Source organism: Octopus sinensis, linkage group LG17, assembly GCF_006345805.1.
Source record: "Octopus sinensis linkage group LG17, ASM634580v1, whole genome shotgun sequence".
Lineage (NCBI taxonomy): Eukaryota > Metazoa > Mollusca > Cephalopoda > Octopoda > Octopodidae > Octopus > Octopus sinensis.
The window spans coordinates 30,938,711-30,961,210 of record NC_043013.1 but is presented as its reverse complement, the minus strand read 5'-3'; positions in this window follow the sequence as shown (position 1 = coordinate 30,961,210).

Sequence of the window (22,500 nt, the reverse complement as noted above, 5' to 3'; positions counted from 1 at the left end):
ATGGGGTACAATTCAGCGAGATGTTAACAAAATTCCTTGTAACACCAACGTTTAATTAAATGCATAGATGAACTGGGTTCGATTCCCGGCGATGTGTTGCGACCTTGAGCAAGAAACTTTATTTCACGGTGCTCTAGTCCACTTAGCTGCTAACATGGAGCAGTAACTTGTCACACTCTATGTCACGCTGAATCGCCCTGAGAACTATGTTAAGGGTACACGTGTCTGTGGAGTGCTCAGTCACAGTCACGTTAATTTCACGAGCAATCTGTTTCGATGATTGGATTAACTGGAACCCTCGCCGTAATTAACAGAGTGCCAGAATGTATGTATGTACACGTATATCAATATATGTATGTGCAGTTATATGTAGGTGTATGCACGTGTATACGTTTATGAATGTGTATATTTGCGTGTGCATGTATATGTAAGGGGGAGAGTATGGCTATGCCTGTGCATGAATGTGTATATACGGATATAGTTATATATGATATATCCACGGACGTGGAGATCTTGATCCTCGTTTAGTGTCCTGAATGTTAAAATAACTTGACTGAAACGAATCCTAGAAATATTCAGTAATATATATTATATAATTATGTACATACACAAACACATATGTGTGTGTGTATACGTACATAGATACATACATACGTTTTTTTTCGCCCTTTTCAAGCCTAGATAGGCTCATGGGTCCGGTTTCTAGGTTTCTGTGACGTTTGTGTTTTCCCCAGCTGGACAGGACGCCAGTCCATTGCAGCGTTACTTAAGAAACAGGAAGAGGGAGTGAGAGAAAGTTGTGGCAAAATAGTACAACAGGGGTCACCACCAGCCCCTGCCGGGGCCTCGTGGAGTGTTTAGGTGTTTTTGCTCAATAAACACACACAACACCCGGACTGGGAATCGAAACCTCGATCCTCCGACCACGAGTCCGCTGCCCTAACCACTGGGCCATTGCGCCTCCACACATACATACATACATACATACATACATACATACGTACATACATACATACATACATACATACATACATACATACATACATACATACATGCATGCATGCATGTGCAACCGTTGTGAACACGCAAAAAAGACGAGAGAAAATCATTACAGTGCTGTATACATTCAATCTTAACATGTTCCGCTTGAAGGTAAGTATAATATGTCACTGATGGATTTCATCGTTGCGGAACATTTTCCTGTACATTATGTGTATGCCCAATGCGCGTGATTCTGTAATATAGAAGACTATGAACCGTTGCCATTTCAGCGTGACTGTTCGTCTTCATTCGCAGATATCGCTGGGTACTGCAACTCCAAGCATGAATAATTGCTTCTGTGCAATAAAATTCAGTTGCTGATTCACAGCAGGGCCTACCAATCAGGTATTCAATTATAGAGAGCAGCCAAAGTGTGTGAGCCAAAGCAATGATAGTTATAATTTCCCCTCACACGTGTCATCAAACTTGAACGCAGACATGGTTTTCGTTCTCGTATCTAATTTTCCCATTACATTATATGTATGGTCTGTACCTGTCTTCCAGAAACGTAAGTGAATCTGAGAAATCACTGTATGGAAAGTTTGTTCCCCTTCAGAAACGAAATCCAATAACGATAAACATATTCACTTCCAAGTTTAGTGAAGCGCGTATATATATATATATAATTTATTTCTTTATATATATATATATATATATATATATATTACTATTTTACTTGTTTCCCTCATTTGACTGTGTCCATGCTAGAGCACCGCCTTTTAGTCGAGCAAATCGAGGCCAGGACTTATTCTGTGTAAGTCTAGTGCTTATTCTATCGGTCTCTTATGCCGAACCGCTAAGTTACGGGGACATAAACATACCAACACAGACACACAAACATACACACACACACACACACACATATATATATATATATATGTATAACTTGCTTCCCTACCACATGGTTTCAGGTTCAGTCCGCTTAACAACCGCTGCTAGACTGTTTACGTCCCCGTAACTTAGCTGTTCGATAAAGAAACCGATAGAATAAGTACTAAGCAAAAAAGGTCTCCGTGGACAATTTGTTTGACTGAAACCCTTGAAGGCGATCCTCTAGGTTGGCCGCAGGCAAAAGTCTGAACGAAGTCGAAAAATAAAATAATGTATATATTTTTGTGAGGGGAGTGTATTTGTGTGTGTGTGCCTGAGCTGATTTGTACAGGATTTTATGCAAGTTTGTGTAATTATCCTACGTACACATACTAATATATAGTTAAGTACACGCACATCAGAGCATCCGTCGATCCAACGATCGAATCTGATCATAGAAATTTGTTTTAGCATAGTAATACTTTGGGGAATGAAGCGAACTTCGTAATTTCAATTTACAATCCTCGGTCGTCAGTGTGACTGATTGTATATTGATAATTCGATTGATCACCAAAGGTCACGAAATTGATAAAATAGCATTACATATAATACTTATTATTTACATATTCCCTTGTGCTATACGTTGTATTGTTCCATCACACAAAAACATATATCTGCACACACGAAGTATGTACCTCGAAAATGCTCTTGTGCATATATCTATTATACATGTATTATAAATATAGATATATTTGAAATAGTGTGAAATAGACATATACATGTTGGTATGTATGTCTGCTTGATTGCGTACAAATATTTGGAAGCATTTGCAATTGTTGGAGAGAGAGAGAGAGAGAGAGAGAGAGATAGCGAGAAAGAGAGAGGGAGGGAGTGCGGGTGCAAATGGCTGGGAGTAGGAAGGGGTGGAGAAAGCTTCCATTTGTACAGTCTGAATGATGGATTGTAACCGAGTACAAAAGACTTCCTTGCTTGCGCACTGGGAATGAATAAAGGCTAATCAGATGGTGTGAGAAGAATGATGTAGGATCAATAATATGTGCAGAGGTTTAATAGATGAGGGCATGTACTTTCATATTTGAATGGGGCAGTAATTGTCATTATTCGCAGAATCCATCAAAGGATGAAATGCTTCGTTGCTGCGTTAAGTTTTAACTGTCTTTACACGAGAGGTTTTACGCATCAGAATTTGGGACACAGTAAATGATCGTCTATTTTAAGCACATCCAACCCATAGCTGGATATTCTGCAATATACAATACATGCAGTAAGTTGTAATTTAAAATTGTAATTAATGAAAAGGTATTGTTTCAGACAAAATGCCATATGTATACTCGTTCCAACGTTTGAATTTTATAGGTTTAAACATCACGGATGTCATTCTTGTACTATTAATTTATTTCTCTATTGCCCACAAGGGGCTAAACACAGAGGGGACAAACAAAGGGATTAAGTCGATCGCATCGACCCCAGTGCGTAACTGGCACTTATTTTATCGACCGCGAAAGGATGAAAGGTAAAGTCGACCTCGGCTAAATTTGAACTCGGAACATAACAACAGACGAAATACCTATTTCATTCCTACCCACAAGGGGTTATACACAGAGAGGACAAAAATCAAGGACAGAGAAACGGATTAAGTCGATTACATCGACCCCAGTTTGTAACTGGTACTTATTTAATCGACCCCGAAATGATGAAAGGCAAAGTCGACCTCGGCAGAATTTGAACTCAGAATGTACCGGCAGACGAAATACCGCTAAGCATATCACCCGGCGTGCTAACGTTTCTGTCAGCTCGGCGCCTTTCTTAATTGCAATGTCGAACAACAGCACTGGATTGATCGTTAAGTTATAGCGTCGGACAAAAGTATAGTAACGTTTTCTGAGTTTCTTTGCACCAATAATGCTGTAGCCAAGCTGTATTATCAATTGCAGTTCTTGGACATCATCTGCAGCTTGGTGAGAGAAACGATCTTTTACATGACTAGCTCGTTTTCTTCCAAGTGAAAACTGGAAGTATTTTTTAAAATCCAACAGCATTAGAGGGTATAAATACAAATGTTTTTGCTAAGATAATAGTAGCTGACATGGAAGACAGGAGTTCATTTGAATATTGGGAAAATGTTATCTGCGTCATAATCGTTAATTCCAAGGATCACGTAGCCATCATCTTGACTGCAACTTAATGCATTGTGTACAGAGTAAAGGCTGTAAGGCGTGATCTGGACATCATAAAAGCCCCAAATGTAATAGTGTTTTTGTGTGTCGATATTGAGGGTGAGGTCATACAGCCCCACACCTAGCGAAAGTTGCTGCCGTGTAGCAGCAATGTTCGTCTCCCAGACGTAACTCCAGACAAAAAGTAAAAATAGTTGTCGAAGAATTTTTACAATGTCATTTTCGACAGATTCTGGCCTCCTGATTTTCCCGATTATAATCTCAGGGATTAATATGTCTACGCCACTGGTAAGAAATAGAACCAACCCCTCTGCTTACAAAACTAGGATCGAGCTAGTGGACAATGTCAAGATGTTCGAAGATCCTCGCAAGGAAACACTGAAATACGCATGCGCCAGGTACCGGAGTCTCATTTGAGGCCGTGGTTGAAGCCGAGGATAGCCGCTATGCGGAAACTGTTACTTCCTAGGCATAGTTTTGTTTATATGTTATATTTTTTAAAGATTTTTGGATGCAATATTGGATTTACCTTTTTTGTATGCAAACTGCCAAATCTAACCCGAACATAAACATACATACATCCATACATGCATATATATATATAATTTAAAAATAGGATAACATCTTTATAAGAATGTATCAAGTAGTTAGCGTGAAAAAACATCATAAGGGAAAAATTTAATTATTCACTTTAACTATTTATATATATATATATATATATACATATATATATATATATATATATATATATATATATATATTACGGGCTTACTATATATAAATACCTCACGCTAGGAGTGACTCTTAAACTTGTTTTAAAAGGCTCGCTTTTTGCATTCCCTAGCCTTCGGTACGATGTGTTTATTATGGTAGTTTTGATTTTAGGAGTCCCTCCTAGCTTGAGGCATTTATGTATAGTAATAACCTTAATATATATATATGTATATTTCCTGGTTTACAAATTAGACTGTATACTGAAGTGCGCATTATATCAATCCGACATATATAAAGGATCCTAACTGTGGCGACGAGTATTTAAACGACTCACGAGGAGTTAACAAACTCACAAAAGTTTTTGTTGTGTGAATTTTACGAAGAAAAATCGTAAAATTATGGTCAATTTACTGGTTTGCTCGAGTTGTCAAACAGCAACAACAGCAACTAAGAGAACAACAACAACAGCAGCTACAAATGCAAGAGCAACAACAGAAACAACAACAACGACAAATAATATTGCTGTAACGAATGCTTAAATTACGGAAGTCGTCAGGAGAGTGAGAAAAAAGAATTTCGATACGCTAATGTTGCGAACTCAATAACAGAGTTCAAATACGAACCTGACAAAGGAGTTAACTTTGAAGCATACCTCAAAGATTTGAGCAAATCTTCGAAACAGAATCTAAAGGTTGGGACAATGAGATGAAAACATGCTTAATCTTGAGAAAACAGGCAGCAACAGAACATGAACGATACAGTAATTATGTACTCCCGAGAAAAAAACTTCAGATATAAACTTTGATGGCACAATAGGTATATTGTGTAAAATTTTCAGTGAAAAATGCTCATTGTTCAACATACGTTGGAAGTGTCTGAATATAGAGAAAAAGCATGACGAAGACTACAACGCCAATGCTGGTAGAGTTAACAGGGAATGCGAGCAGTTTAAGATGGACGAATTAACGCGACATATGTTAAATGCCTGATTTTTACACGGGGACTTACGGCCGAAAAGGACGCAGAAATTAGAAATAGAATTGTCGTAAAGCTTGATTAATAGCGGGATGTGTCAGAAGAATGTGAAAAGATAGTCAAATCAAGACACAACACACAGAAATTTGTACGTAAGGATTATTTCCAAGTAAAGCAAATGCGAAATAATCAGAATAAAGATAAAGTATTTTCCAGAAAACTCGACAAAAATCAGGAAAAATACCCATGATTTGCCTGTGGAAGTATACACTTGAGGAAAAATTGTCCATTTAAAAAAGCAGATTGCTTTCGTTATGGAAATATAGGACATATAAAGATGTACTGTAGAACGAAGATGCGAAAACGTCAGAAAAAAGGAAAAAGCATAAATAATATGTTATCGGAAGAAATTAGTAATATACCGACGATGAAATTCGTTAAGGTTAAAATAAAAGTGTTAAAATGTAGGAGGAGACGATGAAAGGAGAGACAGTCACGACGGAAGGATTGGCGCCGTTGACAACTTCTACACAGGTAAGCGACGGTGAATGGCAGCTGGCTGGGAGCAAGAGAAAAAAGAATATTACTCGTTCACCCCCTCCCTCAAACTAAAAAATCCATAAATTATAAAGACTTAATAAATAAGAACACACATGAACATGTAACAGAAACAAACGAAAAGAATTTTAAAAGACACAAAAAAACAGGTGATTTCACCAAGCAAAGTGGAAAAGAAAAACTGATAATTTATGTTAGTTTTTAAAAAATATGTTCAATGATGTTGTTTGAGTCATGGAGCACGAGTGACCATCATTTAATCTTTTCCTTTATTAATCATACATCTGCTTCTTCGAAATTTTTCTTTTTTCGGCTCCAACCGTAATGTCCTGTATCGTTCGCTCTTTGTTGGACCCTTGTGGACAATAAAAAGAATAAGTACGTAGGAAGCGTTCAGAGTTAGGCGTGTCTCTACTAGTTTACGTATACCGGGGTGGGTGTTATATCACTCCAGCATATTAAGGAATATAGCAATATATGTGTGTGTGTGTGTGTGTGTGTGTGTGTGTGTGTGTGTGTGTGTGTGTGTGTGTGTGTGTGTGTGTGTGTGTGTGTGTGTGTGTGTTTGTCTGTGTTTGCCCCCCTTCCACCGTTTGACAATCGACGCTGGTGTGTTTACGTCTCCGTATTTTAACGGTTCGGCAAAGCGTCTGATAGTATAAGTTCCAGGCTAACAAAGAATAAGTCATGGGGTCAATTTCGTCGATTAAAACCCTTTAAGGCGGTACTCCAGCATGGCTGCAGTTATAAGTGAAAGAAGCAAAAGAATAAAATAAAAGAATATATATGTGTATATATAAATCCTTAAATCCTTAAAAATGTTTTAGCCCGAAGACCGCGGCCATGCTGCGGCACCACCGCTGAATGAGCTACGCTAATTTGTTAATCCACCTCTGGTACGTGGCAGTTGATCAACAAGGGAGTTCGATGCTGCTTCCCGCATCCGCGTCTCCTGTCGTGAGGTAGGTTCATCTGGGACTCCCGACAAGAAGAGATCCAGTTTAGTTTTAAAGAAACCCACATCCACACCATGTAGGTCTCTCAGGCATTTAGGGAGGATGTTAAAGAGCTGTGTTCCTCTGAAACCCAGGCTGTTGCAGTACCTGGACCTGTATTTTGATGGTGATGTTGGAATCCTTGGCACCATGCAGTGGCGCCCCGTTCTACGGTTCGGGTAACTTTGAATGCCAAAGTTTGGGACAAGACCCTCCAGGATTTTCCAGATGTATATCACCGCATATCTCTCCCGCCTCCGCTCTAGGGAGAAGAGGTTTAATACCTTCAGTCTTTCCCAGTAGCTGATATTTTGCATTGAGATGTTCTTCTTTCTGTAGCTTCTCTGAATTGCTTCGAGTTCTGCTGTTAGTTTTATATTGTGTGGTGACCACATTTGGGAGCAGTAGTCCAAGCGGCTGAGGACGAATGTTTTCCATAGGACCATCAGTGTCTCCTTCTCTCTTGTTCTATATATAAATATATATTCAATAAAAGCAATTAAGATTCAAGTCAATTCTAATGAATTTACTTGAATGCGGTACTTAACTTAGATGCACCAGAAAACTATATGGTGTTAACCATACAGTAATGTGGGGTAATTATAAACGAGAAAGAAGCAACAAGAATGGATTAGTTTTTAGTACAATTGTTTCATACAAAGACAGGCTTTATTAAAAGTTGCAAATATTGCAGCAGATAAAAGTGTCACGTACTCATCAGCTAAAACACATATGAGTTCTCCAAAACATCTTAGTGGGTGAGGCTACACTCATGAAGTATTGGGGATAATTTCATTAAAAGCAGATTTAGGGTGTAAACAGACTTCCGAAGTTCTTTAATGATGATGCACAGTCTTATCACAGATTTTTTTTTTAAAAGCTTATTAGCTTCACAGAGAAGGTGAATTAATCCGTAGTGTAGATGTAAAATTCCAGAGATATGAGGAGGAATTTCATACTCACAGACGATGAATTTATCCATGGTTAATCCACAATGAGGTGGTTATAATTTCATGCTATATGATAAGGTATTTGTCACATTACTGTTCTCTTCACAAGACTGCTATGTTATGACTTCTAAAGGCTGAAGGAATTTTTGTGGAGCAAAAAAAAGAAAAGAAAGGAAAAGAGAAGAAAAGAGACAAGGAAAAGGAAAAAAAGAAAAAGAAAAAAGAAAAAGGAAAAGAAAAAAGGAAAAAGGGGAGAAGAAAAGAAAAAAGAAAAAGAAAAAAAGAAAAAGAAAAAAAAGAGAAAAGGGGAAGAAGGGAGAAAAGAAAAAACGCCCACATAGAGTATACTGTGACAACTGAGAGGGAAAGGGGTCGCAGGTGACCCACTACACAGAAGAATTTGTAGACGGCCTGGCTGGCTTCGAATTTGCAGGAGTCTAAGAACTACAAGGAGAATATTATTTTTGACCAGTAAACAGCTATTTATTGCCAACCTGACGTAGCTGAAAGCAGATATGAGAATCTAAAGAGATAACAAGGTCAGGGATAGAGGGGTCAAAGGCTATCATCAAAAGGAAATACATTAAGAGAAAAAAATAAGTGCAATCCTAACAAGAGGTCATTTAAATTTATTTATTTATTTATTACTGTTACTGTCTTAAATTGTTGCCGTTACTATCAATACATTGACAGACTACAGGTCAATACTTAGAAGTTAGTTCACAAGGTGTGAGGGAACTGCCTATTATATTGAAACTTCCCATACTACTTTCAAGGGGGAAGCATTACTTATTCAATTTTGTAATAGAATTATGAAGCCTTGGTAACTTATTTTATCAAAGTTGTGTTACCTAAATTAGATTAAATTAAAAGTTAAAAATTAAAAATTAAAATTTAAAATTAAATAAAACTTCATTTAAGCAACGTACAAGTACTATTTGTTTTCTTGTGCTCAAAATCAGGTGCAGTTATAAAGAAAGAGATAACTGTAGTATGAGAGCTCGCAGTTATCTACTTAAAAAATTAAAGTTATGCTATACTAGTAAAAAACAAGTTATATCTATCTATCTATCTATCTTGATACGATTATTCTATACGATTATTCTATACGATTATTCATGTAACATATTTTAGAGTCTTCAATTTTGCGTGGACACAAACTTGACCTAATTCAATATGGTTATTTAACAAGCCCTTATTTTTTCTATGCTTTAGAATTTCAAACGTCTCCATGGAGCAGAGTTGGCAACCTACCCTGTTATTTTTATACGGCATTGCTCTTCTAACTATTTCCCACTTAAGGTTATAATTCCTATTATTATTTTTGAGTTCCCAGATCTTATTTGAAAGTGTGGTGGTACCAGCTTTATGACGTAATTTAAAAGATGAGACGTGGTTTCTAACTCTATCTCTAAAATTTATCGTACAACCAATGTAAAAAAAATTGTTATTCTCAGTAGATATGGTACATTTATAGATTACGTTGTTTACCCCGCATAGACCAGGTGCCGGGCATTTTGACTTAATTTTACACTTACACGCAGGAGGAACAACTTCAGATGTTGGATTATTCATGGATAGACGTCTTATGTTCCTGTTATTTTGATTATCATGAGTATAATTATCTTTATTATTATTATTATTTTTATAGTTGGTGCTGTTATCTAAAGCATTGTTATTATTTATTGATCCTTCTGCTCCATCCTTTAGGTCTAAAGTCCAACATGATTATTTACATTATTGGTACTGTTACTATTATTGCTAGTATTTTTATCTGCATGTATATTGTTGTTATAGATATCACTGATATTTTCACTCTCTGTATTTTCTCTATTAGCCTTACTTCTATTATTAACATTATTACTTCTATTAATATCAATATTATTATTACTCCTATTAATATTAATATTATTATTAGTCATTATGTGGTTACTGATTCCACCCATGTTTTGATAGTTACTATTGTTGCGTTTATTGTTGGTAGTATTATTATAATTGTTATTGGTATTCATGTTGGTATTATTATTTTTATTTTTATCTGTCCTGGCTAGCTTAATGTTGTTATTATTAATCTTAGCTATTAAAGTGGACATATTTGGGAGGGTTGAATAAGAAATCCTAACTGTTTTTTTAGAAATAATTCTATGATATCTATGAGAGATTGGGAAATTTGTTTCTAGAATTACTTTGAATTTGCTCTGTATATCCGATTGAATCGGCCAGTTGAAAGGAATATTCAGCCATATTATATCTTTCTTATTAAATTTCCTTGAATTAAAATCAGGATTCGTTGAATTATTACTATTCTTATCACCAGAGTCATTGTATTTATTACCATTATTTGTATGCATCTTTGATTTATCTAATTTGATTTTATCCGAGTTACCTATGCTTTGGTCTATGCTTCTATTTGTATTATTGGGCTTGTACGCTAGATTTGTGGTTACCGTGAATCTACTTCTACTTCTATTTCGGGCCCGGTCTATATTGCTGCTTACGTGATTACTGGTAACTTCTTTATTAGGAATATCTAAGTTCTCCTTATCAATAAATGTAATCTTTTGGTTGTATCCTGCCTTATCTTTTATCTGCTGCAATATTTGCAACTTTATCTGCTGCAATATTTGCAACTTTTAATAAAGCCTGTCTTTGTATGAAACAATTGTACTAAAAACTAATCCATTCTTGTTGCTTCTTTCTCGTATATATATATATTGGTAAAACCGTAAGATAACAAAAGAAAAAAAGAGACATCAATATTATGTAAATAAAGGAAATTTATCTATACAATAATATGTTACATTACTCGATAGTCAAGATAAAACTCTGAGTTTCAGATGCCGAAGTGGAAATCCACACCACCAACTCTTCAGTTATCCGGATAACTGTATATATATATATATATATATATATATATATATATATATAGATATATATATATATATAAATATATATATATATATATATATATATATATATATATATATATATACATACATATGTATATACAGAAATATCCACATACACACACATACACACATGCATACACACACATGCATGAAACATTATGTACATGTAAGTGATCAATAGTGTTATATTGCCAACCGGACAAACTGTCTAGAGTTATTTTGCTACACATTTTAAGTTCCTGACTCGTAATATATCTAAAACTGAATTTGGTTTCATTTATTTCAATTTCGGTAAAAGAAGAATGCCAGTAAAGTATTGTAGTTGATATATACTTCAATTAAAGTTTTCAACTTTCTGTAAGTCGAAGATCATTGGCTGCCGAAAATGAACAAAAACTTTCAGACTATTCGTCTTGAAGTTTCTTTATAACTGGTGAAGTCAGTGAAAATCTATCAAGTATAGCATGAAAGTAAGTATAGAAATCCACATCGTAGCCATTACTTATTACTACGCTGTTGTTCTGCAGTCTTCTTCTCCCATAACAATTACACAAGCTCCTTCATCATGCACAAAGCCGAATGAATCGAGACAGGCTGAGTGAAAGTAACAATGACATGTTTTCTTTAGCGGAATATTGAGTACAACATTCGTATTCATATTACAAGTGATTAATAAGATAGAAGTGTAAATAAATAAAAACGCAGGAGTTGAAGAAAAGGAGACGGAATAATAATAATAATAATAATAATAATATTAACAATAATAATAATAATAATAATAATATTAACAATAATAATAATAATAATAGTAATAATAATAATAATAATAATAATAATTAATAATAATAATAATAATAATAATAATAATAATAATAATAATAATAATAATAATAATAATAATAATAATAATATAATAATAATAATAATAATAATAATAATAAGAAGAAGAAGAAGAAGAAGAAGAAGAAGAAGAAGAAGAAGAAGAAGGAGAAGAATAAGAAGAAGAAGAAGGAATACTGAGCGCGGTACGAAAATCTTGAAACCGTCTATACATGGCTCTATGTTTAACGTTTCCTGGTGACATTTCGCTAGCTTTGGAATTCCATTTATCTCCTAACAGTAAGGTTGTATTAGCTTCAGCGACTGAAAACTATTGAAAATAGTTCAGTGTCAACAATATCTATATGATCACTGAACCCTATTGGAAATTATATTCATTTGTTTTAGATTCAAAACCAACCGTGTTTACAAATGGGCATTTGTATAGTTTTGTCCGGAGTTCATAATGTTAGAATAAATATGAAAATGTAAAAACATGAATAAATTTGATCACAGACCTGCAATTTATAACGTTATCTGAGGGTGATCAACCAAACTACTTAGATATTTTTTAAAAGAATTCCAGTCAGATTAACAACGTTATTTGAAATTGATTAACAATACGATTTCTGGTAAATGAGATGTTCAGTACACGAAATATAATTCTGCAACACCCCAAATTCTCTTTGGTTTCCAGAACATATATTTCATTAATTTTGTTGGCTTTGTTACTATACTGCATTGCATGAACTTGTAACCCTAGTGCCGCTTGCTGATTTCTATTTTAGTATATACATACATACATACATACATACATACATACATACATACATACATACATACATACATACATACTACATACATACATACATATATATACATATTAGAGATGCAGTAATCTCCCGCCATATATTGGTTCATATTGCAGTTTTTTATTTAAGTTTACGTGGTGTTGTTTCCATTTATAATAAGATAAATATATATACAAATTATCAAAATAACTAAAAAAAAGCAGCACTACAATACTAATGTTTACCTATCGTGGGGGCGGGGTTGGAATGTAAAATCCGTGATAGTCGAGGGATTGCTGTATATATATATATATATATATTATATATATATATATATATATATATATATATACACACATATACTTTATAAACAGAAAGGAGAAATATCACAAAAACCATTACTCAGAGTTTTACCTTCCCGTTGTTGGACAGTTTTGTTTAAACACATCTGTTCGACGAACGGGAACATGAAATTCTGAGTAACAGTCTTTGTGATATTTTTTGCTGCTTTTTAATAAAGCATATTACACTACCTCTGGTATTCGAGTACTATTTTTCCACCTTGTTTCGCATTTATGTATATATGTGTTCACTCTGGTACACACACACACACACACACACACACACACACATATATATATATATATATATATTATATATATATATATATAATATATATATATATACATATATATAATGTTCTTATAAATCATTCATTAGTATTTTTTTGTGTATTGTGATACGCACTTTTTCTTCTTTAAACTTGTAACTTATAAATCTTGAACTCGTACGAAATTTAATTTCACTAAACTCACGTCTGCGTCTATTAAAGTGACGAAAATGCATAAAAACTATGGCAAAGTATGAACTTTAATTAAAAGTTTGTCTAAATTTCTATATTTCTTAAGCGCATCCATATATCATTCGTCTAAATCTTAAATATCTCTACTTGTTTTCCCCTTATCATCAGTTCTTCTTCTTCTTCTTCTTCTTCTTCTTCTTCTTCTTCTTCTTCTTCTTCTTCTTCTTCTTCTTCTTCTTCTTCTTCTTCTTCTTCTTCTTCTTCTTCTTCTTCTTCTTCTTCTTCTTCTTCTTCTTCTTCTTCTTCTACATAACAATACTTTTCAGCATTTCCTTTTTTATCTATCCAAACAATATATCAGGTTTAATTTCTACTCTAACCGCTTATGTAGTTAGGACAACGCCACCCCGTTTTAACCCATACTCACATGGCACTGAATATAACCCCATCCATAAATCTGTCAAAAGCATATAACCAGTACCAAACACTACGTATCACATTCGGGAACGAATCTAGACAACATCAAAACTTCGATGTTACTGTAGTAATTTTCATTGTAAAATGAAATTTATTCACTACATAAATGTGACCAATGTTTCTTCAGTTTATACCTGGTAAACCTTTCAATAAATTTATAGCAGAACGAAAAGACCTACACATACAAGTCTTCTTCATACATTTAGAGTTTGCAGCGTCAAGAAAGAAAAATATGTTTTTAACAATCGAAATATCAGTATTTATCCCTGTTACGTCGCATTAAGTTCTGTCATTATAATATACCAGTCACTCCCTATAAGTGACCTGATGAAATTGCAGTCGAACAAAATTCTGTTCTTTCGCTTTTTTGCAAACTTATGTGATTTGAGATATCACAAGACAAAATTTATTTTGCACCAAATTTAGATTTATACTCATGAGAAGTATGTTACGTACAAACTTTATAAAATATATGAAGATACATTGTATTAAACTGATTTTGAAGTGGAAGAAAATGTCAGATTAAAAGACCATTTCAAACGAATCACGCAACATGCAGCGAAGAATTCCAAATGTCCATAATCATAACTTTATAGAAAACTGATGCATAACGAAACACTTTTTATCTAGTTGCACGCCTATCGGAATCGGCATGAATAAACTGAATGGAAAAGGTTTAGATAAGAGAAAAACAGAAATCACAGAATGGGATAGGATAAGAGATTTCCAAATCTTTGAAAGGATTGTGCATATACCTTCGGTTGCATTGAATTATTTGGTTATAAAATGGGTTATAACGGCGTTTAGAGAGAACGTTGATGTTATTAAAATATTAAAGCGTTCGCATGCTAATACGATCCAATTATTAACGTGTTTGTGATCAGAAAATCATAGTATACAATTTATAGCTATTTCTGCTTTCAAATCTAGCGCAGAAGACTCTATCACAATCTCTAGCTTATGGGAATATTCTTGTAGGTTAATTCATGCTTTTACATACATATACATACCTTCGCATGTCAAATGAAGCATTATGCAGAAGTAGCATCTTGTGAAAAATTAGCACAATGAAAGAAACGATCTCAAGTTTTCCTTAGAAAGTTATAAAAATTCTAACGCAAAGAACAATTGTCCCTTATTCGGTAAACGCAACAGCTTATGCATAATGCATTATTACATGAATTATAATGGTGGATGCAACATAAAAGCATTAGAGACACAGTCAATTAGAAAGCATCGACTTATTTTCAACCTAGGAATCTTTATTCTCTTACAATCCGTATTAACCTACTTTCATGTTTCCAACTTCACCAACAACTGGATGTTTATTTACTTGCTGATTCTTGTGAAATAAGCAGTGCCTGTTACACCAGCCCCGTCCGAAAGCAGTGAACTCGAGGGCATAAATTCTCTGTTAAAACTGCTGCAGATTAACAACAGCGAAAAGATTCTAGATCTTCAATTATTCTGAAAAAAGTTAGTCATATCATATAATGCAAGTAATAAAAGTTAGAGAGACTTGATACTTATGGTCATGGAGAAGTGCTAGTATGAGACCAGACTTCTCCAAAGCACAGAATCTCTTATTTTAGCGATGAAGACCAGTCAGTAGCAAAGCATAGAAGCTACTATTGTAACGATAAAGAACAGACCACATCACAGCCAAGAGTTTAAGATTCGGACAAGTAGTTTAAGTCTGGCCAGGTGGATTTTCTGTGTATGCAATCAAGATTGTTTATGTGTGCAGATGCATAGCTGTCTCAGATGTTGGTGCAGTACACCACTGTAAATCACTTTTAATTTCTTTTGAGTATCAGCAAGTTTTTAGGGTTTAAGAAGTTCTGGCTGATTGATTTGACAAAACTTGCAATGTTATATTAACGTTATCTCTCGCCATGATAGACTCTCGGTTGCATTGAGGTCCTAGAATTTAGAGCAACCGTGAAATACTTCAATCAGAACAATTTATATTTGGTGTGGAGTGCTGAGTTTGGTAGTAAATGTAGGTTAATAAGATATACTCTTTTCTGTTTCTTTCTTCATAAATGTGTGTGTGTGTGTGTGTGTGTATATTGTCTTTTATAGGCACGAGATCTTGATTTCGCCGCTACATCAGCACCTACTCTGCTCTATCTCGTTCACTGTCTTTCGCAGCCTATACACATGTATATTCTTATATTTTTTCAAGTAGAAATTGGTTTTTAGAAAGCCTTATCCGGTGCAGCACCGTTCACATCTTGTGACACTTACCAGGTTGACAAATCATTTTTTTTTTGTTTTACTGAGTTGAAAGGAAAAAACTGTGACTTATTGTTTTTCTATTACTAAAGAAAATTGAATGCATTTGGCATTCCATAAACTTTCATATATACATAAATATTTATATATACATATATACATATATATATATACGTATACATATATATACATATATATATATATACATATATATATATATATATATATATATATATACATATATATATATGTTTATATATATATATATGTATATATATATATATTATATATATATATATATATATATATTATATATATATATATATATATATATACATATACATATATATACATACACGCACAGATACACATGTATATATTATATATATATATATACATAACCCCCCCCCCCATATATATATATATATATATAAAACGAAGTCATTCTATTCTACAAGAGCAGATATGTAGAAAAAGAATTTGAAAATGCACTGGGATTCGTTTCGAAGATTTCCCTGATATTCAAATATGCGATAGACGTGGAGATTTGCTGCAACTGATTGCTCCTGAATGGAGTTCAAAATTTTCCCTGTTTTTATACAGAACATGGCTAAAATTAGTACCTGTTTTGCATTCATTTTAATGGGTCTAGGATGATTACGTGATCAGGTTTGGAAACTTTTATAAGTTCCGTGCTACGTCCATCATTTAGTATTATGTCGCAATATCTTTGGCGCCGTTAGTTAAAATTGTAACGCTTGAGTGAACATGTCTAGTGACGATGTCTAGCATCAAACCTGTCTGAAGTTTATTTGTCGAATGAAATATAGCAAGATAACGCAATTAGTAGTAATCTCAGAAATTTTTATAGGTTTCCCACTCGGTCCGTGCGTTAATATCACGTGACTATCTATTTTGCGCCAATAACTAAGGTTGGCAAGGTTTCGTAAAGAAAACCAAACTGGAGGAGTAGAATCGAAACTGAGTTTGAATCATTGCGAAGGGAGATATCAATATTAACTCGTATTAACCGGGCTAATCTCTGGAAATGGTGTAAGATCAAGAAAAGGCAGAAAGATTGTGAGGAAATATGGACTCTCAATATGAGAAGAACTATTGTCAGCGACAGAAACACTTAAACAAAACATTCAAGCAAAAGCTCAGAGAATACACAAATTTGAGAAAAGAATCAAATACTTCAAGCAAATTAAGATGTTGAAATCCAATGCCAAATCATTTTATAAGGAAATGGGGAAAGAAAAAAATAACCATTGAAAATCCACCCCTAATGGAAGAAGTTGAAACTTTTTGGAAAGGGATCTAGAGTGATGAGAAACCATACAATGAAAATGCAGACTGGATTAAACGCTCCCAAGATGCCTACGAAAATCTACAAGAACATCTCAATCGTCGACCTAAAGAGGGCACTAACGAAGGTTCATACGTGGAAATCACCTGGTATTGATAGAATACCAAATTTCTGGCTGTCATCACTATTGTCGGCACACAAAATGTTAGTAATACTATTTGATAGTATTATGAAAGACACGGAAAAAACTCCCCATTGCATGGCAAATGGTATTACTTACCTCCTCCCCAAAAATAACGAAGCCAAAGACCCCCCCAAAAAAACTACCGGCCTATAACATGTTTGTCTACTACCTATAAGATTTTGACATATATTCTAGTGGAGAAGACATATATGTTTATGGAAGAGAATAACCTCTTTTCCACTGAACAAAGAGGATGAAAACAAGGCTCATACGGATGCAAAGAACAGCTCCTAATTAATCGTAAATCCCTGAGAATTGCCACAATAAGCGCAGAAATCGCAGCTCTTCATGGACTGATTATAAAAAAAGCCTTTGACAGCATACCACATTCGTGGATTCTGAAATCGCTGTACATTTTCAAAATTTCTCCAGTGATTTAAGATTTTTTTAAAAGTATAATATGTCACTATTGGAACATAACACTCCAATTATATCATTCTAATGGGGTATTGCACTCAAACAATATTAGCATAAACTGTGGCATTTTCCAAGGTGACTTACATTCACCAATAATATTCTTCATAGCACTAATACTACTCTCAAGTGAACTGAATAGAACAGGGTATGGCTACAAAATTGACAACAGGAAAATAAGCCATCTATTTTATATGGATGATTTAAAACTATATAGCAAAGATAATGAAGAACTTGAAGGATATAATACAGAGTGTGAAAGTATTCAGTGAAAATATCGGGATGAAGTTTGGCCTTGAAAAATATGCCACAGCCACTTTTAAGAAAGGGAAATTGGTAAAGTCAAGTTCAATCTAATTAGATGTCTAAACAGTAATAAAGGAACTTCAGCAGGAACAAACCTATAAATACCTAGGAATAAATGAAGGCTCTGGTATCCAGCATGTATGCATGAAAGAGAAGGTTAGGAAGGAATGTTATAGAAGAGTTCGAGCAGTCCTGAAGCCTGAGCTGAATGCATATAATAAGGTGTTAGCCATAAATCCCTTAGCAGTCCCAGTCGTTCTCTATAGCATCAATGTGCTTAACTGGAATACCAGTGAAATAAAAAAAATGATAGAAAAATCCGCAAGCTACTAACTTGTAATAATATGCACCATCCAAAGGCAGACGTGGATTCTCTATACCTTCCCAGAGCTCAGGGAGGTCGACGCTTGATCCAGCTTGAACGTACGTACAAACCCACCACAATGGGACTGGCCAAATACCTTGAAAGAAACAACGACTGGATGCTAAACCTGTTTGAGAAACATGAGAGACCGAAAAAAGATTTTACTCTTTTCTGAAAGAGAGCAAACAATCCGCTACTGATCTCTTAGATACGCACCAGATTGATCAGTTTGAAGGAAATGCCGCCAACTCTGCTACAAAGAAAACAAAATTAATTACAAAGACAAAAGTACGTAACAAATTATCTAGCAGATGGGAACAGAAACTTCTGCATAGCAAGTATGTGGCTAGTAGCAAACAAGCTGATGTCGACAGGAAACATACGCATCAGTGGTTAGGAAGCTCAGGACTAAAAGCAGATAGTGAAGGTTTCATATTAGCTGCTCAAGACCCGGAACTACCAAGCCAATGTGATAAAAAATGGAGCTGACCCAAAATGCCGATTCTGTAACGATGACATTAAACCTATAGACCACCTAATATCAGGGTGTAGAGTCTTCGCACCTGTAGAATATAAAACAAGACATGACAGAGTCGATCTGTATTTACACTGGACAATATTTCGGCATTATAAAATCAAAACCGCCGACAAGTGGTATAAACACCATCCTGAAGCTGTGACTAAAGGAGAAAATGTGTCGATTCTCTGGGAATTTCCCGTACATACCGACAAACTATAAAAGCTAAGCGGATATTATTACAAAAGATCAGACAGAAAAGGTGTGTTTATTAATCGACATGCGTATTCCTTGCGATCATAATATAACGGCGAAAGAATTTGACAAGATCAGTAAATATAAAGACTTGCTAATAGAAATTGAAAAAAATGTGGTATCTCAAGGCGACTACAGCACCAGTGATTGTAGGATCTCTAGGAATAATAAAAAAGAAGGTACTGAACCTATTTGAAAATTATACCAAGCTTACTATCCCTACAGGAAGTGCAAAAAATCGTGTTAACTGGAACTACTCATGTATTGAGAAGATCATTATCGCTGTGAAAACAACTTCTATTCATGAATTTATTTATTTATTAATCTTTTTAAATACATATTTTACAAAATGTGCGTGTGTAATCTTGGAATGCATGCAATCAGCTTCTCTGCCCAAGGTGTACGGAAAACAAACGGCGAGAAATGGAAGAAAAGTTGAAGAAGGAAGCAACAACAACAACAACAACAACAGCAACAATAATAAAAAAATAATAATAATAATAATAATAATAATAATAATAATAATAGCAACAACAACAACAACAATAACAACAATAATAATAATAATAATAATAATAATAATAATAATAATAATAATGATAATAATAATAATAATAATAATAATAATAATAATAATAATAATAATAATAATAATAATAATAATGATATATGATAATAATGAAAACGACAAGACACTCACAATTTTAAGATTTGCAACTTTTGCCTCATTACAAGATGAAAATTGCACGTAAAGCAAATACATGAGACGTTTGTTTTGAATTATTTATAAAATACAATAAATAGCTCAAAAATATTAAAAATGACAAAATAGCGTACTTTCTGAATTTCATGACTCTCAATAAAACGTCTTAAACCCTTCCGTTTAAAAGCACTCTGTCACCATTTAATTACTATGATGATTTTTTATCATTATGCAATAACCACTAACACAATCCCCAACAAAACCAGCATCACCACCAGTGCCACCACCTCTACGACGACGACGACCACCACCACCATTATCATTATCATCATCACATCATCATCGTTGTGATCGTCGTCGTCTCTAACATTACAAGCATCGTCAGGGAAATATATTGTTCTCAACATCCCCATCGTCGGTCTCATCTTGATTGTGTGAAATTTGTTACCGACACTAACACGAAAATAATCGCCACCATTACAACCGTGGCAATCACAACAATCACAACAACCACCGCTATCAACATCGCCACCATCACTACTACGCTTATACTTGAACACTGGTATCAAATTCATCCCGGTTATCATAGGAAAATATCCATATTACACAGGATACAATCCGTTCTATTAATATATGCATCCATACTTCTATCCACCTCACAGACACACTCTAGAACACACAGGCGTACTCATTTCCCTTTAGTTATTGATATATAATTATATGATATGCACAATATATATATATATATACATACAGATATATGTGTACGTGAGTGTGCGTCCGTCTGCATGCCCACTCGCATATGTGTGTGCGTTAGTGTGTGTGTGTGTGTAAGATTATGTAAGTCTGTGCGTGATTGTTTGCATAAATAGAAACCTGTGTATATTTATTTATATATACATATATACGCGCACATGTGTGTACCAGGCTGGATTAACTATAAAATAAGAGAAGACAAGACACTTTTTTTCTTTTCTTTCTTCTTAATTCGTTCCATGATTAACAACATGCAGATATAGGTACATAGATAGCGAAATAGGTAGGTAGGTTTAAATGCCAGCTGTTTCCTCTTGAAACACGTTTGTTTATTTCATTATTACACTCCTGAATGTACGTACGTGTGTGTGTATGTCTCTCTCTCTCTCTCTCTCTCTCTATCTCTTTCTCTCTCTCTATATATATATGTGTGTGTGCGTGTGTGTGTATAATATAATCTACTGAGATTGCTTATCTTACGTGTTCTTTCTGATACCAGTGTTATCCATCATGTGTCGGCTAACTTTAGAAGTATACATTTGAAACCGTGCGTAATATCAAGAATTATACTAGAAATGGTAAGAAGTATAAATTAACTTTTATTAATTTTATTCGTGCTCATAAAAAATCATGAAATGGATAAAGATTTCGAAACTAAAACATTATTAAAATAATATCTAATTAAACCAAATCTCACGTCTGAAAACTCTCTCTCAATTCCCCTCCTCTTTCCCTGTCTCTATGATTTTTTTCCCACTTCACTCTATGTGTTTGCAGCGTTCTTTACTCATTGCCTGTCACCTAGTCTAGGACGAACACTCGTCAGGCACCTTTTTCGTTATATCTTCAGTTTTATGTGTTTTAGTCATTCTCACCCTATATCTCTATATCAATAAACCAGCAACATACAAGCAAAAGAAAAAAAAAAGAAGCATCCATATAAATCGAGTATTACTATATGGAAACAACATTGGGTGCTGGCCTGGTGGATGATCTAGAAGAAAAAAGATAATTTTAATCTACTTTATTTCACTCAACACGTCATAACATCTTGTCTGTTAGACGATATAAATGCCGAAGTGTAAACACTGTAAAGTTGCATTTGAAGGAACTTTCATTTGGCTTTAATCCAATCATAGGATACTCTGTGCATATATGTCTTTATATATGTATATATATATATATATATATATATATATAATATTTATATGCATATTATATATATATATATATATTAAAGTATGTATGCGTGTGTGTGTGTGTGTGCTTTTTATTTTGCAGCCTGCGTAATATTGCTTATCTTACTTTCGTGTCCATGATTTATTGTTCATTCAGTATATGAAATATCTATAGTC